Source organism: Furipterus horrens, unplaced genomic scaffold (assembly GCF_987537825.1).
Source record: "Furipterus horrens unplaced genomic scaffold, mFurHor1.1.pri manual_scaffold_2, whole genome shotgun sequence".
Taxonomy (NCBI): domain Eukaryota; kingdom Metazoa; phylum Chordata; class Mammalia; order Chiroptera; family Furipteridae; genus Furipterus; species Furipterus horrens.
Window position 1 is genome coordinate 192,521,306 of NW_028327172.1, and position 27,591 is coordinate 192,548,896.

The window sequence follows — 27,591 nt, forward strand, 5'->3', positions numbered from 1 at the left end:
GGTATTTAAGATATGCTAATTGAGACACATGTATGAATGCTTTTGCTATCTTTTAGAAAAAAGTTGCTTGGGACTATAAAGTTCAGTTTTATTCTCTGACCTTTTTGAAAGGTAAAATGGGCTGTAAAGATAATAAAGCCAGTCTACTTTGTTGTAGCTACTATACTGTACTACACACACACACACACACACACACACACACCCTCCCTTCTGGCATGTTCCAGAGACAATATCACTGACAATAGGAACTGTTCATCCATTTAATTACTAGATAGTTTTCTAGACTAGGCATGCCTTGTGTCTCTCATAGTTCCTCTCCATTTCTTACAGTACAAATGAGCTAGTTGAAACATGTCTAAAATAAAGCAGAGCAGAAAAGAACTTTGCTCTAGAAATTATCTAAAGACATTCAATAATAAGATCAGATTTTATTGTGATATTGTACTTACTATAAATTAACCATAATTAAATTGTGTGTGATTTTGTAATAATTATGATAGTAAGGTAACCCTGTTTGAAGTTTAATAAGATATTTGTGCTGAAAAAAATATTATACACACACATACAGTACACACAAACAACAAATACAATTTCGGAGTGCTGTCAAGTTTCTGCTAATATAAACTCATTGAAAGGAAGGACTTTGAAATTTTTTCCCAAAAACAGTTAATTTGTTACAGTAAAATATTGCAGTAGTGAAATACTATTGGCAAGGGAATTTTTTTAAATGATAACAATTTTATGTAATTTTTTTAGTCTTATATTCACATATTAGCCTTAAAATAAAGGAAATCCTGTGTAGTGTAGTTGTTATTTTATCTTGGAAGGATATCTGAAAGAGGATTATGTTGGAAGTCACAATCTGTTCACAGAATGGAATGAAAAGAACAAAAGATTAATTCTCTGGGCTTCAGGATCCAGATACTTGCAGTGGTGTTTAGATTGGAAATATAAGTTAGCCTCAGAAAGAAAGCTGCTTAAACTGCTCTTCAAATTATTTAGCATCTCTTGGAAATTTATTAGTCTCTGGTGAAATATTTTCCTTCCATTATACCAAAATATTCCCTTTGTGACATTGTTGTAAAAGTCATGTTTCCATCCTGTAGAGGCAAGGTATCTGTAGGACTTTGGGTCATGATAATGAGCTAAAGACAGACACTGTGTTACCAGAGGGATCATGGCAAATGGATCTCTGCTTATTAAACTTGATGTCACAGTTGAATATTTATATGCACCAAGGGATATTCATTATTTGCCTTTAAGTTAAAAAATAGAACAAGAAGGTTATAGCGTGTAAGTATGCTCCACCTAAGTCTGGTTCTGAAGAAACAGTTACGTGGATGAAAACACTAAGGGAGAAGGAGGGAAGTCCTTTCTGAGATTTACAAGTCATGAGAGAATGTTCCTGACAGTAGTTTTTAGACTGTCCGGGTGTTCCAATGCGTTGGTCACTGATTTCTTTTTCAGGAGGCAAGTGCACAATTTTAGGGAAAATTCAGAACCACAGCCTCCACATGACCTTTGATCTCCTTTTTGTCCTCCACTTTTATTTTTTTCTTAATCACAAGTAGGTTTTCAGAATCTTTCCTGTTTCAAGCATTTTGTTTAATTATTTGAAGTAGGTTTTTGGAAACTTGAGTCTGTAATGTTGGCAGAATACAAGATGCGCTTTTGAAAATTAGCCTTGGGTTGTTAAGAGGTAAAAAACAGCTTCCATTTTATTACTTCATTTGATTTTAATATATACATATTTTTATGTTAATACTGAAAGAGTAGCTACAAATTGTTTGGTATCCTGTTTCTTTTCCACTTAACAATAAATGATGAACTCCTATGCTAATAAATATTTATCTACAATATTATTTTTAGTGAAAACAAAACTATCGGACCTTAGCTTTCTGTTGAATTTGAGGCTATCCTGGCTCTCAGAGAGGAGTATAAATATGTGAAGTATATGGTGTAGGTTTTTCATCTGGAAACAGACAACAGACTAGCATTCCCCTTCTGTAATCTCTACAGTGTTTACTGTGACCAAACATCTTCTGAATAGGAGACTTGGTGGAACTAAATATCTGGTCAAATCGTAGGTGTCACTGTCTGACAGGTACTATGTATACAGCACTGTTTCTTCTTTGGTCCCTTTGTTACATTACAAGCATGCAGGTGACATATTCCTCCCACTTAGCTGTCTTCACCAATATTTCTGTGCTTAAGGAAGGATTCACTTATATATTTCTTCCATGCAAGAAGCTCTAACTATTTCAGATGAGGTGACGGGTACAGAAGGAACATTTATAGACTTTGGCATATAATGGATTGGAGTAAATTGCAATTCAAATTCACTGAACATGCAAAATGTTTTATAGACCTTTGCATGCTTTCTCATTTTAAGTTTATTATTAAGCCACCATTTGTTGAGCAACTACTATGTGCCTGGTACTGTGTTAGGAGCTCATTTTTCAAAGATTAATGAGATATGCTCTTGCTTTCAAGGAACTTAATTTGAGTTTCAAATACAGAACTCAAATCACATATATTCAGCATGTACTATGTGCCAAGCAGTGGGCTTGATGTTCTTAGATGAGGTGTTTGGCCATTAAAATTCAGTAATGGTACTTATTGACCCCATCTCCTCCAAAATACGTTATGAATAGAATTTTCTAATCTTTAAGTATTTTTTTCTTCCATTATATTTTATTAAACTTTTGGTACCTTCAATTAATGTTAAGATAAATTAGCAAATGGAAAAAAGTTAAACAAATAACAAGCATTTAATTGATAGATTTAGAATGATGATTTTAAAAACATGTGTGTGTGTGTATATATACATGTCTTTTATATATAGAAACCTGTATACATATAATGTACCCGTAGCTTCTCTTAGTAGAGTAGTTCTTAGTTCACATGATACAATCATGGTGATTGATCTCTAAAGTTTTTGTGTCCTAAAATTTAGTAATTTTTTAAAAATCTTTTATTTATTTATTTATATTTTAGAGAGAGGAAAAGGGAGAGAGAAAGAGAGGGAGAGAAACATCAATGTGCGAGAGGTAGATTTATTAGTTGCCTCTCACAGGCCCCCAACCGGGGACCCAGTCCGCAACCCAGGCGTGTGCCCCAACTGGGAATCGAACTAGCGACTTCTTGGTACATAGGCCAATGCTTGATCCATTGAGCCACACCAGCCAGGGCAAATTTAGTAATTTTTAATTACACAAGTAAAGTTTCAGTTGCAGTTATAGTCAAGTACAACCTAAAAAGGAGAAGCTGGATTTTAGTTTGATATCCAGATTGAGTGCTAAAGTTTGAGGAAATTCCTGATTGCCATTTTATCAGAAAGATAAGTTGTGACTTGCTTTCAAAGACTGAAGCCAAGATTGAAACGCACTTTTTGCAAACCCTTTTGGGAGGCTCTCAAGCCACACTCGCTGCTGCATTGTTGTGCCAGGTATAAAATGCAAGTGTCTTAAGTGATAATTTTGAGTCCATAGAAAATGTTACACTATCATTCATGCTGGTAAGGACCTCAGTTTGTAAACTCACAAGGAACCATTTTGCTGAAGGTCACTCTTGTTTGGTCCCAGCTGGACAACAGATAGATGTGCTTTCCTAGGTCAGGGCAGATTGTCAGAGGCCCTGGGGTCAGACTGCTTCAGTTTGCATCCCAGCTCCTCCTGGTTCGTGAACTCTGTAACCCTTGACAAGAAAGTGTCTGCAGAATGAGAATGGATAAGACAATGGGTTGATGTGATAGGTTCACGTGTTGGTTCATTGGGAATTTAGGGGGGAAATCCGCACCCTGATGGGAGCCACTTTTGCTCAGAGATGCTTTAAAGGAATCCAAAAGTGTGAACTTGTACAATGGAATCTGACACTTCATTATTAGAGCGCATGTTTACCTCAGGATGCGCCTTTTCTGATTTTATAGCAGAGTTCACTGTCTCTTTGTGAACTCTTTGGAGGCAGGTTAGGTGGTGCTCCATGTTCTGTTTGCCCAAGGAGAGCAGGAGGGGATGGCTTTTAAGAAAATGGAAAATGCTAGTGGAGATCAACATTGCCTCTGGGTTTTTAAGAAACTCTGGGGTTTCTCTCATCTTCCAGAAGAGAAGCACAAGTGAGCTGTGAGAAAGAAAGCCAAACCCTGGGGAAGTTTCATAGCTCATCTCTGCTGCTGTTCCTGGAAAAGAGGAGGGCCCATAAATAGCTCCGGTAGCCCCAGTAGATGGTAAGTTCAGGTGCGCTTGAAATAGAGCACAAGGGAGCTTCCGATTGCTATTGCTGCTGCTGAGCCTGCCGGGAAGTACAAGGGCAGCAGAATGGGTCTCAGAACATTGCTCTACAGCAAAAACAAGCATGTGCCTGTCTGTCACAGAGTTTATTTTCTTTCTTAAATGTGAAGCTGCACCAAGACTCGTGATGTTTTCCCTTTTTTAGGTTTTATGTCTTGGATCACTAGAAGAGCAAGTGAGTCAGATAAAATTATTCCTCAGACCCAGTCTTCATCTTGGGGGTTTTGAGTGCTTGGTTCCGCACTTGAGAGGAAGGGCAAACTTGGCCTCTGTATTCTTCACAGTGAAAAACAGGAGCTATCAATAAACGTGGAATTTAAAAACCATTTCCAGGGTTACCTTCTCCCACTATGTGACCCCTGCAAAAAAAGCTCCCATCTGCTGTATACTGGTAATCCCTTGGTATGTGGATACTGCAGTGGGGAAAATAAAATCAGATTGTGCACCTTTCCCTTTTATTTGTAGGCTCATTGTTTTTCTGCATTTAAAAGCAGATGTTAAACTCTTCCCTTGATGTTCAACAGCAGACAGACTCCAGTTGTGTGTTATATAGCTCTTGGTACATAGCTATTGTTTGAATAAAGATCAGCTTTGGCAAATTAGATTTTGTTGGTTACATTTTGATCTGGAGCCACAAAACTGAATATCAATTTACTTCTTTATTCAACACACATGTGATTCCTGCTTGGCCCCTTACATAAATTGTTTTCAAATCTCACAAATACAACAAAAACCTTGCAAACTAGATAGTGCTATCTCTATTTTATAGATAAGAATAATAAGGCATGGGGAGTGATCAGAACACTTGCTCAGGGTTACATTGCTATTAAGAGGCTGGGGATTAGACATGGATTTTTTTTTTTTTTTTTTTTTTTTTTTTTTTTTTTTGGCTGACCCCAAAGCTGTTACTACATTGGGGCTGCCGTTTAAGAGGAGATCATCAATGGAGCAAAGATTTTGAGGAATTGGTATCAAGAAAAAGGAGGTTAACCATGAACCCTTCATTCACTCATTTACTCCACGGATATTTATTGGGTGCTTATTTTGTGCTAGGAACTCTGCAAGGTGATGCAAATTCAGTGGTGGGCAAGACACGAGCAATTCCCCATGAGCTTGAAGGAGGAAACAGGGATTGAAGAAAGTGTCTGCTCCCACTTTTGAGAAGTAGAAATTTTGATGGCTTAACAAAAGTTTAGTTTATTATTTTTTATGCCAGTATACATGCTAAATTATGTGCAAATAAACAGAGGGTTGGCTTCACTAGAATACTTTGCAATTGTACCCCTTGCTTGGGCTGCTTAGAACATACAGAAATAGAGGTTGGAGAGAAACTATATTGAGTTTTAAATAAAGTGTTGCAAACACAAATTTGAAAAATTACCCGGCAAGGACTGTATCTGTTTCAGCTTTGGATTCCCTAGTTTATATAGGAGACAGTGCCTGGTGTGTAGCAAGTAGCAGTACCTCTGGTTGTTTGGCTTAGTGACGTGAAATCAAATAGAGGAAAGGAAACTCATAGGGAGGGGATAAGTTAGGTGACACCAAGGAGGAGTGTGAGATTGGCAGTAAAATTAGCTGATAAATAAGCAAGGAGAGCACATGACATATTATGGACTTAATTCATACGTGCAAACCTTTTTAATAACCAGGGTGGGGAGGAGCTATGTTTAGGGAATCGGGACACGCCATTGAGTTGGGCGCTTGAGACACTGCAAGCCTGCTTTTGAGCCTCTGATGTGACTCTTCTGACTTCCTCTTCACACATGAACTTTTTATGCCCTCTTTCCTACCATGGTCTTTATTTTGTTCTTTGAAACTTTTGGCTTTTAAGTGTAGTATTTGGTAGGGTGACCAGACATGTCAGTTTGCTGGGACAATCCTGATTATGCCTGTTTTCTGTTATTATTTTTCATAATACCTCCTTTCAATATCATGCATCCTGGTTTGGACGATATATTAAATGACCGCCCTACTAAGAAGGGAATTTAATGACATTCTATATCTTTAAAGAAAACCCTTATAGCAGCAGTTAGACTACTTTAAAGAATTAATTGAATGTGGATGTAGTACCAGTAAAACTACATATTAGACCAGTGTCTGACTTCTTATAATAAAAGAAGAGAAAATGATCAGCAGCTGAAAAGAATCATATGTAGAGAGAAATAGGTTGATTTCAACCAAATGAACTTTAATTACAGTTAATGGCTGGCATAGCCACATGAGAAAGGGAATTTAAAGGTTATCATGCTGATGGGTAGTGTGTAGGGAATCTGGCGTGCTTTTAGAAAGTCTTGGCATCCTCAGCAGTTTGGATTTAGAGTTTCCGTGTTACAGCACTGGTAATTGAATTCAGATGCATTTTCATTTCTCTCTAAGTAGAAAGTAAAAGAAATAATATTTTAGAACACAGCTTTTGTCAGAGATAAAAAGAAATGGCTAGATGGGAAATTGTTAAATTCAGATTTTTTTCCCCTAAAATCTTCTGTTAAATCGTGTCTTTTGTTGAAATATTTTAATCAAATGAGACATTCACATAGGGACTTCAAAGATGTTAATAGAATGTATGTTGGGATTTTTTCTCTTAATAAATAAGGCTAAATTGGTTTATGTAGTTTATGTATATATGGATCTGAGGAAGCAGATTAGTATTTCGTAACACAGATGTGTGTAAAAGCCTTAGGTATTCAGGTAAAGCTCGACAATAATTGCAGTGTAAGAGTTGGGTGTAGGATTAAAATCATGCCTATGACCTGTCTTTTCCATGTTAATATTTTATGAGACAGTGATGCATTTACTTTAAGTCCTATTGTTTCTTGTTTCCTGCAGTGTTATTGTTCATAGGAGGGTAGATTTCTAGAGTAGAGGGATTATTTCTATATAATCCTACATTTCTGTTGGTTTTGGAATTAAATTTGGACTTTGCCCCTGGCTGTCTATGGATGAATTCTTTCTCAGAGCCTCAACTTTCTAGCCTATAAGTTGGGAATAATAATATATATTGCTTAGAGTTTATTAATATGATGTCTGTTCATTCCTGAATTTGGGATAAACACTAAGCATGAACACAAAGTTTAGTGTTCTCCCAGGCTTAGGAATCGTTAGCAGATACTGAGGATAGAGAGACATGTGGTATTGCTGGAAGGATGAGACTCAAAATAGTTGACAACCAGTTTCTGGCCAATCAGAATGGCTGCTGACTGTAAACATTCTAGATGGTCATCGTGGTTCTCACTCGTTGACTCTCAGCCAGTTATTGTCGGGATCAACAAGTCTGTGTTTAACCTGTGATGATTTGCAAGGAAACCCATGTGTTTCCTAGTTATAAATTAATGCCTTTGAGATGATCATATGCCACCTGCATATGATAGGGTAAGTCTAGCTTTCATGCCTGGATTCCTGTCTCAAAGGTTCCCTTTTTCTTTGGGGACCTTGCGAATCTTTGCTGCCAGCGTTGTGGTAGATCTTTGGGGACTGTGTTTTCCCACCCTCTACTCTAACCTGGAAACGTGTCCTTAATTCCCTATAGCAGATAGAAGTTGAGTTTGTGACTTTTAATAAAACCATGAGAGTCCCGTAAAATTAGTTACTGGATACGGCAGGCCTAACCCCATCTCACTGGGTCATGTGCAAGGCTGCCTCTCTGGCCTAGAGCACCAGCCCCGAACCTCAGAAGTGACGGGCAGCACATCTGGATCCAGAGCTCGGCATCAAAGAGATTGAGGCCCTGGAAGAAGGAAGATTTCCTTCTTTCTTCCGCCAAGTCTTTTCTTGCTAGTTCTGTTTTATCTCAGGCTTTGCCCCTTCCCAGGATAATTAACATTTGGAACTCCACCTCTCACAGGGAGACCCTAACCCCTGTCCACGGGGATGGGTTGGTAATCACCGTGGTTATGAAAAAGTTCAGCATCAGTACAGAAGCTCCCCTATAATCCTAGGAGGTTTCTTTCTTAGGGCAGGGGGGAATTGGTATAACCATACTGGGCATATACTGGTGTAATTTAGTCTTTAAGACATTGCTTTGTGATCACTTCAGACCTGTTTGCCTGTCATTAAAAAGACAAGAGATAAAAGTTATTAGTGAGGATGTGGAGGAATGGGAGTTTTGTGCACTGTTGGTGGGAATGGAAATTGGTGCAGCCACTATGAAAAATAGTATGGAGGTTCTTCAAAAAATTAAAAATAGAACTACTATATGATCCAGCAATTCTACTGTGGGTGTCTATCTAAAGGAAATGAAACATTATCTAGAAGAGATATTTGCATTCTCATGTTCATTGAAGCATTATTTTTACAACTGCTGAGACAGGGAAGCAACCAAAGTGTCCATTGATGGCTGAATGGATAAAGAAACTGTGGTACATCTATGCAATAAAATATCACTCAGCATCCTTGATTGGTAGCCTTATGATATGAGAGGTGTAGACATATTTATATCACATAAAATAAAATTAAAAACTAACAACCATGTGTATAATAGGCTTAATCGCCTGACAGAAAATGGTTCCTCTTCCTAGCCAACCTCTTTTTTCCCCCATCTAAGCCTCTAAGAGGTGTGTTTGCCAGCATTCATCCAGAGCTCCACGTGTCCTGTTTTCTCCAATACTCTGGGCTCCATTGCTAGTAACTGTGACACATGCCTCATTCCTGTTCCACACCTACTGCAAACTGCTGTGTTGGAAGTAAGGGTTGAAGGATTGTGGTTCATTTGACTCGCCCTCAGTGACTTCTTTTTCAAACAAAAGACAATATTTCCCCATTTTACACTTTTCTTAGAACTTCATCGATGATCAGCTTACATTGTGTGATTGATGTTGGTGAAATCAATGACATTTTATTAATTACATCTTGTATTTGTGTAGTTTAAAAAATTCAATGTAAGAAGGTGTTTGACAGGTTGTATAATCCAATAGAGATTCTTACAGTGAAATCTAAAAATCTGCTACTTCTGATGGTTGGAAACAGAACTTACACAGGACAAAATAAAACCCATCTATGTAAATTTCTGGCTGGTCCCTTAAGCCGTTGCAGAGGCGGAAAAACAGAGAGCTATTTCTGTTTACCTAAATATTAATTCAGACTTTGGGTACAATGAGTCTTTTTTGGAAATAGCTATTTAGGGTTCTACCATTTTGAAATTCATTAGCTAGCTATGAATTTGCCTCCTTTGTACTTGTGCATGAGAAACTGACCCTTACTTTTTAAAAGTTAGTCTTGGAAACAGCTTTTGAGACTGATTTCTTGGGATTCCACCTCCCCCCTTTTCCTTTTTTCAGAATTGAATGTTGTGTATTTACTTCGAAACACATACCTATTGCTGTGTGGAATCTCTGTCCATTGCAATCCCCAAATGAAAGTGGGGGGTACAGAGTCTGGGATTGACCAAGATAAATTTATCCCAGCTTTTCAAAACACCATGTGAAAATAGTGTAATTCATTCAGACAACTGGGATAAAACTTGTTTTAACAGCCATTAGATATTTCCTGGGAACTGACTGTGCAGAATATATGGTAGAGATGGTTTGGCAGTGGATAGAATTAGAGGGAGCATTTGCATCACCAACTGAGATGAAATTAATTTTTGGCCAATGTGATTAATAACCTAAATGCTGTGACTGAGGGATTGATCTCTTGACATGTTTCTATGAAATAACACCACAGGCAGGGAAAGTACATGCATACATCGGGCTTTGTGTTTATTTTGTAAGCTTTCTCTACGGCGTGTGTAGGGTCCTGTTCTGTACCACTAACAAAAATCATACTTGTACTTTGTCATGCCTTTAACTGTAGCTGTGGCTTGTCCTGAAAAACTTTCATGGCTTCCAGAAACAATAGGCACCACAAAGAGGTTTTCTTTCTTAGCATCCACATTTCTATTAATGTCATTACTGTGTTTGACTCTTTTATGAAACCCTTTAGGTCACATCAACAGTTTGTTCTAAGCTATCTATCTTAACTTCTAGCTTCGTCTGCAGAATTTGTGTGGTTAGCCTGAGACACAGGCAGATAAATTGCCTAGGGTACAGCTTTCTCAGACTTGGAACTAAATATGCTGCAGCTGAACTGATGCATGCAGCTTTTCAGCAATATTGATGTCGCTACAGTTGGATATAAATCTTTGTGTGCCTTGCTTTGCATTTTCATATTCATGTGCAGTTCTTGACCACTGGTTTTCAGATGGCTTCATCTCTCAGAAAGCTCTGTTTTAAGTAGAAAGACAAAGAAAATTGTTCTTCCTCACCCACTGCTCTTCTGCCCACTCATAACAATAAAAATCATAAGTGTAGTCTTATAGCCAGATGTAAATGGTGGCAACTCCCAATTCTCAAACTGATTACATTCCCATGGTATTGAACTTGGAGTGTTTCTCCTAATGAGAGAAAACAATTCAAAGAATAGATTAGCCTATCGAAATTGTTTTAACCCATAACATTCCAGCAGCATAGTTTTATTTGGACCTTAAAACCTGACCATCGCCCATCTTTCCCTGTGGAAAAGTGTTCTTGGTTCTGCTTTGATATCTTAAGGAACATAAACATTTCATTCTTAATTTCTGTGGACAGCCCCCTGTCCCTACCTGTGTATCCTGGGGCAGTATATCAGGCAGCGTTCTTATAGGCAGTAGAGACTGGCTGAATGATTTAAGCAGAGAAATAACTTATGGAGAAAATATTGAGTAGTTTCTTAAATTGCTGGGAGTTGGAAAAAGGGCAGGAACAAATAGAGACTAAACAGTCATATTGATAGCCGAGGTCCTATGATCTGATTAGTTCTATGCAGGGTGGACCTGATCACTGGACACTGGATCATGCTGGTTCACCTTGACCACACTGGTAGGTACCAGACACTGGCTACCAACTCTGACACCTGAGCCTTTGCTGCCTCTGGGCACTGGCTGTTGTTACCATTACTCTCAGCCTTGATGAGTTCCTTCTGCCTTTTGTGTCTCCAGCTCTTAAGTTCAGAGTTGGCCAAGCCTGAGTCACGGGCCCATGCCTTAGCTGCAAGGGATTCTGCCTCTGTGTCTAAAGATGTGGCTTTTGTCAATACTCCCATGTTGAGGAATCCCCCAGATACAGGGAGGGGCTTCAGATGCTGTATATTCTCCATCATTCCCCCTTCCGTACAGACAAATCTTCACTATGAGATGCTACAGTAGGGGCTCTGGTCGAGGGGGAGAGGCCAACATGTTTACCCACATGAAGCTGCAGTTAATGAAGTCTCGGAAAACAAAGCTGGCTCGTCTTTCCTGTGCATGGGTATCCAGCAGCCCTCCCACCGTGTGTTAATCAAAGCTAGGGGGCGACTCAGTGATTTAGGCAGAGTTGCCCTCTCACAGTATGTTCCATACTAGTTCAAGACAAAAACGCATTAAATTGACTCACAATTTGTTTAACTAGGAGGAACAGTTTAAGGTTTATATGTTTCCTTACTTATAGTGTACAGTGAAATTTCACATTATTAGTTTGTCTTACAGCATTGGATGGTTTGTATATTTTATTAATCTACCCTTTTGAACATTTATTTTTTATTTGCAATAATGCATATATATGGCTTCCAACTTCCTGTCTGCTTATTTGCATTATTTTTCACTTCTCAGGGGCAAACACTTTGAATTCCTTTAGCTCTTTTTCTGATATTTACTTCCATATAGCTAATTAATATGTTTATATTGATATTTCTTGAAATTTTTCTCAATTTTAGGCATTTTTATCGTTTATGCTGTGACAGTAGTCTTAAGTTTTTCCCCCTTCACCTCCCCCCTGCCTAGTTTACCCCCCTTCCATAATCAGTCCTGACACCATTGTCCCTGTCCATGGGTCCTTCATGTATGTTCCTTGATGATTCCCCTCACCTTCCTTCCATCAATCTCCACCTCCCTTCTCCCCTCTTACCAATGTAAGTCTATTCCATGATTATTATTAAGGAAGATACGGGGTTAGCTCTCTTTTATTCTTCCTCCATTAAATACCTGCCCTTAACTCTGTAAGACAGTTATGTCTCCATTTGTTTCACTGTAAATATTTTTCATAGCTGAGCTATCAGTGTACTATGGTTTTATTTTCTTTCTTGGGTAGCATATTAAAAAAGCTTTTTTAAACTCATATTCTATTTATGTACTATTTATTCACCCCCAAACTCTCAAATAAGGTCAGATACAATGGCTGGTCTCTCAGTTATTTCTGTGTGTGTGTGTGTGTGTGTGTGTGTGTGTGTGTGTGTGTGTGAGTGAGTGTTATGTTTTCCCCAGAGCCTTCTGCTTGCCTGCTTCACTTTGACCTGTTTACTCTAGAGACCTTATGCCCAGCTGTTGACCTGGAATTTTCCTTTACTATCATGTTGGGACTTACTGACTGACCTATTTATACTGGATGGCATCTCTCTTCGTTTCTTCTCTCTTTTGGGGAAGCATATTGCCCAGTTACTTCTTGAGAAAGAGTATGTATGGTGTAATTTTCTTGAGATTTGGCATGTGTGAAAATATCATTTAGTCTCTCCACATATATGATTGATGTAAAACTTGAAGTTGGAAATTATTTTCCCTGACAGTTTTGGAGACCTTGTTTTATTTTCTTTTGCTTCTAACTTTGCTATTGAGTTGTTGAATGCTTTTCCAATTCTGGTTCCTTTATATGTGATTGGGGGGGGAGCGCTTTAGAGGTTTTTTTTAAATCCTCTAATGTTCTGAGGTTTCATCATAATATGCCGTGGTGTATAACTTTTTTATTCATTGTGAAGATTTTTGCAGGGTGTGGTGGAGGATAATTTTCTTCCCACTGTTTTTTTGTATTTGTTCTTTTCAGGAACTCTTTATTTTCCAGATGCTTCTGTATGCTTATTGTACAAAAAAGTTCCTGGTCTTTATCCTTGTATCTTTTTGTTGTACTCCAGAGGAACATTTACCTCTATTATCTTCTAACCCTTCTATGGATTTTTTATTTCTATTATCATAATATTAATTCTAGGAAGTCTTATTCTCACAATATTTCTATTTTATAACATCCTATTCATTTTTGCTTTATGGATACAATATCTTTTGCCCCCTTGGAGTTATTAATAATGCATACATGAATTTTTCCTGTTCCTAGCATTGGCTCTGTTTCCTCCTGAAGTTCCTGTTTGTCATGTTAGACTCTTCATCACGCCCATTTATCCGGTGACCATTTGCTGTCTTATTTTTATTTATATGGAGGCACAGAAAACTGATTGGAAGCTTTCTGTGTGTGAGCAAGTTGACAGGCTCTCTCTTTTGTCAACCGATGGCCTTACCATGGGATGACTTCCTTTGTCCAGAATCCCCATCTCTCCCTAGTCTTTGGTAACTGCAGATCGCTTTTCTTGGGCCAGCTAGTTTTTCCGGGAAAGTCTTTCAGTCTTTTCCCTGGCCAGTCTCTAGTACCTGAGCAAGGGAAGGCGCTGTGGGCCTCTCCATTCGGAGTGTACACTTTCACTCAGCCCTTGCTTTATGGTGCCTCCACCTAGTCATTATCGCTAATGCCCCTGAGACCAGACCTTCTTGGGCGTAAGCTTTGCAAAGAGCAAACCTGTGAAGGAAAGAGTCGCCGTTGACAAGCTTCATGGCTAAGAAGGCCCTTGAGTTTACTCCTTCTGATGTCTTGAAAGCAATCCTCCAATTTTCAATGCCACCCTCATACCAGTGTCCCCTTCAGCCAGCCCCCACTTTAAGTGAAACTGTACTTGAACTTGCACTTTCCCAAGGTTCTGTGCCCCACACCGACTTGCTTCTTCTGTCTGTAGACATTTCAGATTTTTCTGTCCCTGCTTTGAAAATTCGCTCATCTTTGGCCCATCTGCTTTCCCTTTTTTCCCCCTCATTAATTTTCTCCTGTTTTATTGTCTTTCTTCTTGTGAGTTTCCTCTCTGCCTCTTGCTCAGTGTCATTGGGTGGAAGGAATGAAATTAAACACATGATTGTAATCTACCCCATACAACTGAAAATTTCTGTTAATGAACTTTTGAGATTTGTTTTTTCAATTTAGATATATGATTGTCTGGTCCATTACAGAAGAGTTAGTTTAGGACTTACTCTACCTTTCAGTTTCATTCAGAGATTTTTGCTCTCACTGTCAAATGAACTAGGTGTCACCCTTTCTTGATTTGAGTAGGTAACAGGAAAAAGGGTCACTTGTGTGTAAGGTATAAATTCCAAGTCTGATCTCAAACCCATTCACAAAAATAACATATAGTTTCCAACAATATAAAGAAATGACTTTTATCATCTCGGGTTTTCTATGACCATAATCCCAGTTGGGTTGATCTTTCTTAGATTTCCTGCTCGTTGGACTTGAGTTGTGTCCAAGCTGGAAAAACATTCTTTTCTAAGAACCATTCTGTCCAGTGGTCCCAGTTGTATTCTGCAGTTTACTGAGTTTCCACGAGGCATCTCTAGATTCTATAGAAGTTGTGGGACCATGTCATCCTTCTCCATTCCTAGTATAAAATACAGGTTTTATAATGTGCCAAAGGCTTACATTACTGAACATGCAAACACCACAGCAGAATCAGGACCAAATATAATCTCCCTTTCAACTTTTCCCTTAAATTTTATTAGTTCTCCAATTTTAACAGTAACAATTCATTTTTTGTACAATGTTTTATATATTATTAAGGTATATCAAGGATTACTGTAAATTACTATGGGTCTTATTCAACCATAATAAAGCAGAGGGAAGCCAATTCACATTTTAAAGGTTTTGTGTCCTGCAGGGTTTGAATATAGGGGAATCTGATCTGATTCCCAATCTAGAATTTACAGAATCTTTTAAAAAAAATAGTGGTTACCTTCACGTGATAGAATTATTTTTCTGTTTCAGACACCTCGTGTTCTTTGTTGGTAAATCAAGACTGAGAGTGTGTAGAGGTTCTGAGAGGACACATTTCTATTTGAAGGTTCCTGTTTTCATCATGATAAGTAAGAGTGCCAGGCATCTGTTTTCGTGTTAAAGCTTACTAGAAGTGTCGCTGCCTCTGAGCAACAGGGAGGAAGTTCTTCTGTCCTTAAAACCAAAAATAGGGACTCTTTCTCATTATCATAACTCAAAAGATCATCTTTTTAATGAGATGGGTATATCTCGTGTGGTTTTCACAGATTTAACGATCATATTATGTAATGCGGAGCTTGGAGAAAAAATAGCTCTGGTAAGACAGATAATGGAAATTTTACTGAAAGCTAAAACAACAGCAACAACTTTGTTCTTTTTCTTTCTGCAAATCTTTTGACCTCTTCTTCCTCTATTTTTCATTTATTATTTTTGATAATTATTGAAGGGATTCATCTGTCTTGTTTAATATATTTAACATGTACACATTTCTCACTATATTTTAACTTCAAAAAAATCATCACCAGGGGAGAAAAAATTATTTGCAGGAAGAATTGGATATGTCAGGATTTAGGTATTGTCTAACTTGAGTTAGACAACTCTGCAGAGTATTGTGTAGTAATGTGTTGGCTGTTAGAAGAAGACAAATTGACAGTTTGTTGATTTTAGAAAGTTCTTCCTATGTTTTGGAAAGTGGGGCAGGGATAATAAAGAGAATAAAGTAGAAGTAATTTAAGAGAAATAAGGTAATGCATATTAAATTGCTTTGTAAACTGCTAAATATCATAAGCATGTTAGATACTATTATTGCAAGACTTTAGCTTTGAATGAGAAAAAAAAAAGGCCACAAGGATTCAATAAAGAAAACTGGGAGAGAAAAGAAATAACTTGGATAAGAAAAAGTTAAGGAAGAAACAAGTGGGAATGTGATAATGGGGGAGTTTTGCAGTTTTTTCTTTTTAAATCTGAAAATGCACGAGTATTTGTACTTAACTATTTAAGCAGTTATATTAAAAATGTTTTATTTATTAACCAAAAGTGGGAATGTGATAATGGGGGAGTTTTGCAGTTTTTTCTTTTTAAATCTGAAAATGCACGAGTATTTGTACTTAACTATTTAAGCAGTTATATTAAAAATGTTTTATTTATTAACCAAAAGAAAAGCTTCATCGGAAATAATTTGGGGAAAATAATCTTGTCACACGAGGTGGTGAGGGTTGGATAGAAACCATCAGGCGGATGACTTTCTCAACTCTGAATAAAGATCTGTGTGTCACAGTGGGCGATGTACTGTGTTTACACTTAAGGTTTAACTTACCTTTTTGGATGTTGTCTGTGGGTCTTCATTTTGTTCTCATTCACACCTTTGCAAGGTAGGCATGGTTAACCCATTTAACCAATGAGGCGTGGAAGGTTACTTGACTTGTACATAGTCACTTACTTATCCAGTGACAAATCTCTCCCTTCTTTAAGTTTTGAGTTTATTCCCACATCTCTGAAGGTACAGTAATTCCCATCAAAGCAATAGATGTGTTGTGTTTCTGGTTATTCAGCTTATTGGATTTCTCTAAAAGAAGTTGTTAACTAATAGTGATCACTTGCAAATAACACCTCCAGGGCATGTTTGAGGCTTGGCTGTATTTATACTAAGTGGTTTCCAACTAGTCCTGCTTAAGGATTAGTGTTTGAATTCTCTAAGAACCAAGGAGTAAACAAAAAAAGACGCCTCGATTGCCCAAACACGGTTCAGAGTCTATGCACTGTGTGGACCCTTCAGATCTTATCTGAAGCTTGGTATGTTAAGTTTAGTTCTCTTGTACTTTTTAATTTTATTTGATTTCCATAGCTGCCTTGAAGAAGGGAGAGATTGGTACTCTGACAGCAATGAGACTTGACTCTTGAGGGCAAGGCCAAGGAGATAACTAAACCATTAAAGGCAGACAAAATATCTCCCAAAGCACAGCAGTCAGAGGCCTTTGAGTAGAGGAGCCGGCAGCCCTCTGCGCTGTGGAAGGTAGTCTTTCCTGCCTTTCTAGGCACATTTGGTCTGGCTACCCAACCGTGTACACATGGAGCCAATCTCATGCCCTGTCCCTCTGTTGCATTGGTGTGTCTTCCACTCAGATCCTGACTGTACTTGTTTCTAGACCTGGATCTAGAACTTGGATTCACCTTTGGCCCTCCCAAGAGTACTGTACTGTCCTTGATGTTTGACCTTAGGCAATTTCTTCCTTTTGACTTTCAAGAGTGTCCTGTTGCTTTGACAGGAACTCCGCACCCAGCTCTCCTCGTGGTGGTAGAAACTTAACTTCTGCCTAATGTCCCCTGGGCCAGCTCCTTTTCCTCCAAATCAGTGTTCTCATGTTCCAAGGGAGCACGATTATGGACAGTCATATTGATGATCCCATGTCACCAAAGATTAATTATATTCTAGGTTCTCTGAGAAGGCATTGCCTTTTAGAAAAAAAAGAATTAATCCAGTATGGTTGAAAGTAAATAAAAACAAAACAAAACAAAAAAACTTAGATGAGTTCCTTCACCTTTTAAGAACATCTTGATCATTCTCAATCTCTTACTCCTTGAGCTTTCTAAATAGCAAGATTATACAGTATAAAACTGCAGAGTGATTCAGAGAATTGTAATTTAATGTTATAGAATATATTATTTTTGAAGAACATAACCAACTTTTTTAGGAGCTTGCATAGCTTTCATATCAAAAACATGTTGCATTAAATAAAGCCCCCTTTAAAACATTTTGTTTACAAATTTGTCTTTTAAGTCAATAGCTGCAAATAACTCAAGTAGAGACAGTATGATGTCATAAAATAGTTAAAAAGAGAGATAGTAGAAGAAGTGGTTGTTGACATGAAATGTTTATTTTGGGAGAATTCTTGGCATTTTCCCCATCAGCATAATGAGCATTTGTAGGGGAGGAGGGAAGTATTGATGTATCTGTTAAAGATTAATGTCTTTGTAGAGCATTTGTTAGTGAATATATTATGGTTGGTACCATAAATATAGTAATTAAAAAGTTGCATACTAAACACTTTGTGGATTGGCATAAATATTCCTTTGTCCCTCTGATGGCTTACATTTGAGTGAATGGTGTACTGTTCATCTTGGTCTCTTTGCATTCTTTATCAAGAATAGAAAGAAGGAGGCAGTCCCAAAGTGTTGTTTCCTTCTTGAGGCCTTGCTGATTAGGTGGGCAGAAATTTTGGTTGCTTTCAGTACTGAATTATTTCTTGTAATTGATTTTTATAGAGAGTTGGAGGAAGGAGGAGAGGGAGAGAGAGACAGAGAGACAGAGGCTAAGAGACAAAGAGAGAGACAAGACAAATAACGATTTGTTGTTCCACTTACTTACGCATTCATTGGTTGATTCTTGTATGTGCCCTGACCAGGGATTGAACCCACAACCTTGGTGTATCAGAATGACACTCTAACCAACTAAGCTACCCAGCCAGCGCCAAGACTTCAGTTTTTTTTTTTTAACAGTTCAGAAAGAATGTCACATAGTTTATATAGCAATAACAACAACAACAATATTCCACTATTCGTCACTTTCGGGAAACTTATCATTGAAGTTATTTTCAATAACTTCTGTGGTGTCCTGCTGTGTGATGTGTGAAATGTGTTTAATATGATTCCCCCATAGCTTATGTGTTATAAAAGAAGTGAAATGATGAATAATATACATATATAGTAGGGCAAAACCATAGACACATAACTGAGTGAATTTTCAGAATTTTTGAAGAAGCGAGGCTAGATGATCTTATTACTGTCTGCTGCCCCAGTGGGTTGAACCTGAGCAGGTGGCTGTGCTGAGTGAGCATGTGGGCGGGGAGGCACCATGCTGTTAGAGTAATGATGTCCTGGCCTGTCCTTCCACAAAGGACAACAGAGAAGGCAGACAGCTGTGGAGTAGGCAATTTCTATTTCTTTGTGTGCTCAAAATGTTCACACCTACCTATTTTCTCGTTTAGGGGGCATTTCATTTTTCATAATTTCATTATTTCTGAATCCTCTTAACACACAATATTTATTTATGAGTTAATAAAGATTTTCTTCTGCGAGGAGGAAAAGAAATGCCATTGCATGCAGTTTGCAGCTTGGCTTTGAATCAATTGGGGTGGAAAAGGAAGAAATAGAAAGACTATTTCTGTTCTTACTGTTTAATTGCTCTCCTTCTTAGTTGTGCAAACTCTTCATTTATGCATTGGTTTATCAATTGATTCCACATTTATTGACATCCTTGCCCCGGAGATACCAAGTTGAATGGCCCAGTCAGTAGGCATCGAATGGCTCTGGAACCTTCTCAGTTCTGGCTCAACTCAATGATGATAACGTGTTTATCTAGAATTCTAAAATGCGGTCATCTTCCAAAGATGGCCTGGAGATGTTCACGTTAACAGAACAGACAAACTGGAGCAGGCTCAGAGATTCTGAGGTCACAAAGGCTGCCCGGAGAACGTTAAAGTCTGTTTCTCAAGGTATTTGTCATTGCATTAGATTTTCTAATGAATTTTTCTACTTTGGGCACTGTTGGAGTACTGTCCAAGAACTACATCAGTCCACCCACTTTTGTATTTGCCAAAACTCGAGGGCGAAGAGTGGGTAGGAGACTGAAGTGGGACGACATCACGTACGCTAGGAAGGGGAGTTGCCGTTGCCGACTTCGCTCCCCTTTGGCTGGCCTTTGATTTCAAATGTCTGACTCTTTATTTTCATTATGGTAGTCACGCTAGGGGGAATCTTTGAATTGAAGCATCTTAAGAAGCCTTATAAGATCGTGGGTAGTGGTTTCATTTAATGAAACTATTTGTAAACCTTTGGAAAGATTGGCACCCAAAACCTAAGATCATTTTAAGAGCATTCTCCTGAATCTGCATGCACAGTATTTGTTGATCCTCTTAAGTTCTACTATGGCTGTGCTTATCCCACCAATAACCCTTTCTACCGTGGCCTGTTCTGGCGAATATAGTGTTTATTTTCAGGGAAATGGGGTTGGACTACTTCAATTTTGGAAGGCAGCGTGCCAGAAACCAAGATTTTCAAGATCTGTGTCTCCAAATCATTTTATGTGTCAACTCGTTTCAGTAAAGAATCTCACCAGCTACTCTATCTACAATATTGATGTCATTTGGTCCGTTGCCTCCAACGTCCCAGTGCTGCTGCCTACACACTTACTATAACCAGATTTGTCTTTATTCCTCTAACTCTAATATTCTTCTAGCATCAGAGGGCTGTGGATTCTGCTTCCTCTTCAAGGCCAGCCCCTTCCTCTGTACTCCTTCCCCCTCCCCCTCCTCTTACGGGATCTTATGCCATCCTTTCCTCCTCCCTCTTGCCCTCTCAACCTTTCTCTCTTACTGAGTCCTTCAGCTTACCAATGTGGACGTCCATCAGCATTTAATCTCTTCCAATTTATCTCCTTCTCTTCCACTGGTTCTGTTATCTCTGCGTCTACCATTTCACCGAAACCGCCCTCAATGACTACTTAAGTGTCAAATCCAAAGGTATATTTTTCATTTCTTATCTTTATTCATGTCCTTGTATACCATGGTACTTCTCTTTCTGCCTTTCTTCCTTGGGCTTATTCAAAAGATCTTTTTCCTCTGCTCATTCTAATCTTCTCCTTCTGTCCGAGATCCTTCAGTGATACTACTCACTAACGTAATTTTTGCTCCTTTCTGTGTAATGAACACTTATATGCCTTGATGATTTGCTCAGGTTTCTTCCCCAAGCTTTATGCTCAAGAATAGATGGTATCCCTTTCTGAGTCTTCTACACCGTAATTTCTAATGCCCCATAGCAAGCCCCTTGCCTTCCTTATTAAATGTGTTCATTCTCCTGTATTCTCTACCTCAATTTGTCACTCCTGTCCACCCACATGTAGTCGTTTTCCAAGTTGTCCTGTGTCTGGCTGTTTCCTAAGTACTGCTTCTTCTCTCTTTTCCTCTTTCCTACCTACTTCTAGTGTCCTAACCCCAACCCTTCCTCTCTTACCCAACAACCAAATTGGCCTCATTGGTCTTCCTGCCTCCACTCTGTCCCCTTCGAATCCATCCAGAGAGAGTAACGCACGCATCTGAAACACAGATCTAACCCATCAGCAGCTGTCTGTAATCAGGATGAAGTCAGAGCTCTTGGATATGTGTTTAAGGTTATGATATGGCTCCAGGCTTCTTTCTTGGCCTCACCCCACAGCACCGAAAGACACCATGCAGTTTCTTACCGCCGCCTCTTCCCTAGTCTGTCCCATTACCAGCTTGGCTAAGTTCTACCCAGCCTGAGGACATGCCAGGCATCCCTATTTCTTGGAAGGCTTCCCTGACCTCCCCATTTCTGGGCTAGGTGCCCCTGCTTGACATGACTCTTAGTCACTGCAGCCATCCCACTGCCCTACTGGGCCTGCTGTGTGTGTCTCTAGGCCCCCATGAAACTTGACTTTTCCTAAAGACAGAGACTGTATTTTATTTACCTTTGGAGCTCCAGTGTCTAGCACGGTGCTTAGCATATAGTAGGTGTTCAACATATGGTTTTTAAATGAAAAATTAATAATGATAGTAAGTCAATTTGATGTTTACAAAAATGCGCAAAATTAATCTATGCAATACTGTGATTTATGGAGGCAAGAAAGGAGCTTCTGGGGTGCTGATCATGTCCTGGGGTTTGATGTGGTGTGTTCAGTTTAGGAACATTCATTGTGCAGTCTGCCTGCGGTATGTGTTCTTCTCTATATTTATGTTATACATCGGAAGTTTTTCTGAAAAATCAGTTTTGATGTCTTAACTGCCCAATATAGGAAATTTCCTTTTTTTCCTTTCAAGCTTTCAGAGTTTTTACAGGACATTAGTTCAGGTGTCACAGCAAAGAACCAAGCTACTGCTGTTCTTTTTCGTTAAGAGTAAGATGACAAAGCTTTAGTGAAGTATGTATAGGATGCCTGGCCTTCCAAAGGGGACCCCGGAGGCCAGCCCTGATGGATAGACTTGCAGTGACCTGCGCGTCTGTCACACTTATTACAGGGGCCACATGCTAATCATCAGTGAGCTCTGGGCCTGCCTGAAGTGACAGGGAGACTTCGTCTCGGATGTGACTATGAATAATTCATAAATGTAGTTATCTGGAAATTTGTGGTCATCATTAGCATTTTAATGAAAAAAATGCAGTCATTATTCTCAATCTCTGTTTTGTTTCTGCTTTTTCCCCTCCCCCCCGCCACAGCCAGCCCCCTCAGTCTTCCCTGAGTACTTGGAAACTGCCGAGGCCCGGGCTCATGTGCTGACTGGTCGCTATGGGCAGACGGTCCCCGGAGGCTCACTGTCGTCCAGGCAGCTCCCGTACGTATGGGATTGGTCTCTCTCTCTCTCTCTCTCTTTCCCTTTAATCTCTCATTATAGAATATGGCAGGGTGCTGAACTGGCAAAGGTTTGTGACGTTTAACTGGCAGTGTTTAGAAATGCAGGGTAGTGAATTGCTCTCGGGTAAGTTTTTAATATTGAATAATGAGAATTGTTATCTAAATTGGGATTTTTATAATCCCACGGCCTTATAAGACCAAGAGTGCATATCAGCAGTCTTCCTTTCAATGTGCCCAGTCATGTAAAGGTTTTTATTTTTTTTAAGCTTTCCTTTTTTCATCACAATATATAACATTTGCACCAACAGCAATGCCATAAATTAGAAACATTTCCTAGGGATTGTTTTAGTCCTTTTGAAATAAAAAGATGTATGGACCCTGAAGAGAAGTCCTTCGGGTATGTCATTGTTGAATACGTGTTAGGGAGAGGGCGTGTAACTCTTATTTCTTAGCATTCTCCAAAGGAGGAAACTCCTGATGCCCTCAGTGGTGGCTTTCGAGTCGCACAATACCAAGTTCTTCCAGTTAATCCTCTTTTGGGAACGGCTACAATGGCAGCCTTTTCCTATTTGCCACTACCCCTGCTTCCCTTAGGAGAAAAATGATTGTTGACCAAATGATCTCTCTTATTTCTATAAAGGAGAGTTTGTCTCAAATGTATTTTTTTGTTCCCTTTAGTCTTTCACCCTTGGGCCAGCTATTTAGATACCTATTTGTTTATGTTGCTTCCCAGAGAGCCTTGCTCCCGTATCCTGTCCAGCATCATGCTTATTTGCATCCACCTGTAAGTCCCCTTTTCTTGTAGAGTTCAGTTTTTTCTTTGTAGGGAAGTCCAAACCACCCTCGAATGCATACCCAGACCATTGCTTCTAACATCCTCCTAGCAGCGAGCTCGCTGGGAGCAGCTGGGGAAAGGAGGGCTGACAACAGTGTGTCGGTTTGGTCCAACCACCCGGTTAGAGCTGCAGGGCTGGCATGGACAGCTTTTGCACAGAGACCTCACTGTCCTCCAAGGGCATTACTGTGTGACTCCAAAATCAGCATCATAGTGGGCATAATCAGGAGAAGTTTGCACTTTATACTTTAGACCAGAGGTCGGCAAACTATGACTCATGGGCCAGATCCAGCCTGGGCCTGTTTTTTGTAGGAGCTCACAGTAGCTTCTATAGTTTTAAATGGTTATATAAACACCTACATACTCTCTATTTTGCCTCTTGGCCCTTAGAGCCTAATATATCTACAATCTGGCTATAAAGAACAAATTTGTTTATCCCTGCTGTAGAAGAAACTTGGGAGCCACGTTCTATGATTGCACCCTGTGAAAGTATTATTTGACCTACCAAAATGCTTATTTCATATGGTTTAATCTAATATACATTGAGGAAATTCTTTAAAATGGTTGAAATTCTGAAGTGTGGGCTCCTGGAGTGGCTGAAGTAAATTTACTTGGGAAATTCACAGCTGTGGACCTGCTCATTTTTCACCATCTTGGTGAAAGATTCATTGACCCTCTCCTCTCCGGAGTCTTTCAGAGGCTCCAAGCTGCAAAGGCGTATGCTGTCAAATAGTTGAAAGGAAGCCCTTCTTTTCACCTGACTTAATTTTTTTTTTTTTTTTTTTTTTTGCTATGAATTCTCTGAGAGAAAACTGTCTATTTATCTTACCCTCCCTGGGTGCAGGGATGCGCTGGCCATCCTCAGAGGCCTCTGCAGAGCGTGGTACCTGTGCTTCCTTCTGCTGGGAAGGCGGGTGAGTGGCTGCCTTTTCCACGGGCCACACATGTTGGTCCCTTGGCCTGCAGTGTGTCTGCGTAACATGTGGCTTGAAACGTCCTTCCTGGTAACCGGAATGTAGTTCTTCCCTTTTGTACTTTCTATCTTTTCCCCCATGTTGTCTGGTGCATTAAAACTGTCGTTTATTTCATGTGGTTTGTTTTCCACTCTCGCTTCTCCCCTTTGTACCTCCCTTCTCTGGATTTAATAAATTTGCTCATTGAAACCTCCAGCTGACCCTCTTTGTGGGAGGAAACACTAACCTCAGCTGCTCTGTGTCCTGTCACCTAAGACAAGAAATCTAAGATGACTTGGGGCCTCTGGGCCAGGCCAGGGTCTGAATAGGGCCACATTGTTCCCAGAGAAAGAAAACTATTTCAGGGGGGAAAATAACTCTCTGGAGTTTAAAATTCTGTTATTAAGTGTGGTCAGAACCATCAGGAGTTGGTAGTACATACTGCTGTGCTCTGAATTGTTCTTGAGTCTCCTATGGAAACTTGGAATTTAGATTTCTTTCCTTCGGTTTGGGACCATTGCTCCGCATTTCAAGGCTGTCTCCTTTGAAGGCTGCTGTCCTTCGGTGAGTGTGGAATGACACCCATTGAGCACCAAAATAAGAAGTTAAGAAGATATAGAGCTGACCTCCCCTGACTTTTCAACAGATATTTGTGTTTGCCTTAAGACTAGAGTTAACTCACCCTGGGGATTATTCATTTGATTGCATCCTTCATTGTTTTTACTTGCACCTGTCTGTTCCTTTGCATGCCTGCAGCCGCAGCTCCAATGCCGGCCCTCAGGATGGGGACTGTTGTAACAGTCTCCAGACTTCTGTCCTGAAGTCTCCCTCCTTGCAAATTTGATTCATTCATAAAAACCAAAGTAATGTGCTGAAGCATAGCTCTGATCATGTCACCTCCTGCCAAAAATATTCAGTGCATCCCTGCTAGTCCAGAAGGTCGCATTGACATTTGAGTCCTCCACATTTTCTTTCACTGCTCCTTTAATACCCATTATTCATGGTTAAAAATCGTTGTTGTTCTTGTTAGCAGTACGACTGCTCAGTAGACATCAGGCTAGCCTAAGTGGGTGCTCCTGCTAGGGCACACCCTTTGATTCGGGTCAGTGTGCCATTGCTCATGCTGTCCCCTCTCAGGAACATGGATCTGTCTGTAGACAACCTGCCAAAACCCTTCTTTGGCTTCAGGGGGCAGCAGCGTTGCCCTCTTTTCTAGGAAGCCTCGCTGGTTTCCCCTCTCTGGCAGCCCATGCTCCTGGAGCTTGTATCCCAAATGACTATGTGTACTTTGTCTGAATGCTGACGAAACATGTTCATCTCCTTTCTCTCCTCTGTGTGACGTAACATGTTCATTTCCCTTCTCTCTGTGTGACGGCAGTGCTTTATCTGTGGTCAGAGCTCAGATGCTTGTGGAATCACCTTGGCTTGGGGTGGGTGTGGATAGTCACCTTCCTCAGGAAGCCCTGGGAAGCATTTCCCAGAGTGCCGGGCAGAGTCCATGGAGAACCCAGGCGCAGTGGGCCCGCCCTCCGCCTTTCCTGCCCTCTCACTCAGAGGGCCCGGGTTTCCTCCCTTTCTGCACTTGAGAAATTTCCCTTTGAAAAGCTGAAACAGTAACAGGCACGTATGATTATTTTTTTTGGCCTTTCCTTCTTGACTTCCCCACACTCTCTGAGGAAAGGCATTGGCTTTCTTTGCGGTTCTACTTCATGCCACACATTGTGTCCTGATTTTACTAGAAGATTTTCACTTCTAACTGGATTAACTTTGAAAGGTTCCTTTTATAATTCCCATTTCACAGATGAGACAAGGAGGCTTGGAGCAGCAAAGTAACTTGTCAGAGCAGAGCTGCGGTGTGAGCCTAGGTGTATCCTGGGTTCTTTCTTCCCACCGGGCTTTCTACTCATCTGCTGCCCGCTCAGATGATCACCTAGTTAGATGATGTCTACTTTACGTTCTCACGACCACAGATTCTGGGAATGTGGGTCTTAAAATCCTAAAAGGTTCAGCATCAAAGGCTGCTGGCATCTGTTTCTTGTCTCCTCTTTTGTCCATTATTTAAACGTAGTAACCAGAGGTAATAGGACGGCCATAGAAGAGCACTTCATATAGAAAAAGTAATAATTAATACAGAAATAGTAACATTATACAAGTAATACATGTTTAATATAGAGAATTTTTTAAAATTAAAAATGTTCTCACAATGCTATATACCATGAGCTAACCATTTTTAAACATTTTGTTGGATGCTTTTCTATACTTCAGATATTCTCTCTCAATCTATTTGTTTCTGTTTAATTCTAGAAATGGGACAGTGTTATCCATTGTATTTACTGAACCAGGTGTCATAAATCTCTCTTTAGACCAGTACACTTACTTTCGCAGCAGCTCACAAGCAGCCACAGCCCATGCTGTCCCGGAGAAAGGCAGCAAAACCAGGGGCATGCAGGGAGGAATGTTTATCGTGGTTAAAGATCCTGGTCAGCACCCAGTGAATGGGTTTTCACCATCTGTCAATAGGTCTCAGTTCTCAGTGTGAAGAGCACTGGCCTAGAGGCCGTGCAGTACTGGAGGAGGGCGTGCTTGGGCAGAATCCGAGTGTGCAGGGTGTGTGTGGTGAGATTTCTGCACTTCGCCAGAGACTAAGGAAATGTTTGGAAGGTGAGTTAAAACCAGGAGCCTGAGTCCTGGCTGCTGTGGCTCAGTGGATTGAGTGTTGGCCTGCGAGCCAAGTGTCACTAGTTCGATTCCCAGTCAGGGCACATTATCAGGTTGCACGTCAGGTCCCCAGTTGGGGGTGCGAGTAAGAGGCAACCACACAGTGTTGTTTCTCTCCCTCTCTTTCTCCTTTCCCCTCTCTCTAAAAATAAATAAACACACAAATAAATAAATAAATAAATTATGTTTTTTAAAAAAGACTGGGAGCCTGAGAGTAGTGCTTGAGATCATTAACAGCCAGTGGGTTTCGCTGCCCAGAACAGCCAGGATATGATGTGGTATCCCAAGAGAGCGGCTCTCTGCTCCGGCTTTAATTGGTTTTCCTGGTGTGGGAGGAAGTCCTGTAGGATTGTCCAGATGCGGGTGATGCAGGGAAGAACCGCCGGGGAGTCTCACAGTTTTAGTAATAAAATTCTATGAATGAAGAGTGGTTATAGGAGTTGGGAAAGGTTAAAGGGAACAAGATTTTTAAAACTGATTGGATTTTTAATCTGTCTAAGGAAAAGAAAAAATTCATGTATTTAGAAAAATGTGTAAATACCAGACGATAAGGAAAAAGATCCTTAACATTTTTCATTTTCTTTATAGTCTG

At 39.8% G+C, this 27,591-nt stretch overlaps 1 protein-coding gene across 6 annotated transcripts in view; it reads left to right on the top strand.

The window, feature by feature from the left end:
* Positions 1 to 27,591, top strand: part of APBB2 (amyloid beta precursor protein binding family B member 2) — a 328,286-nt gene that overhangs the window by 92,162 nt on the left and 208,533 nt on the right. The gene's annotated exons all lie outside the window — the stretch shown is intronic.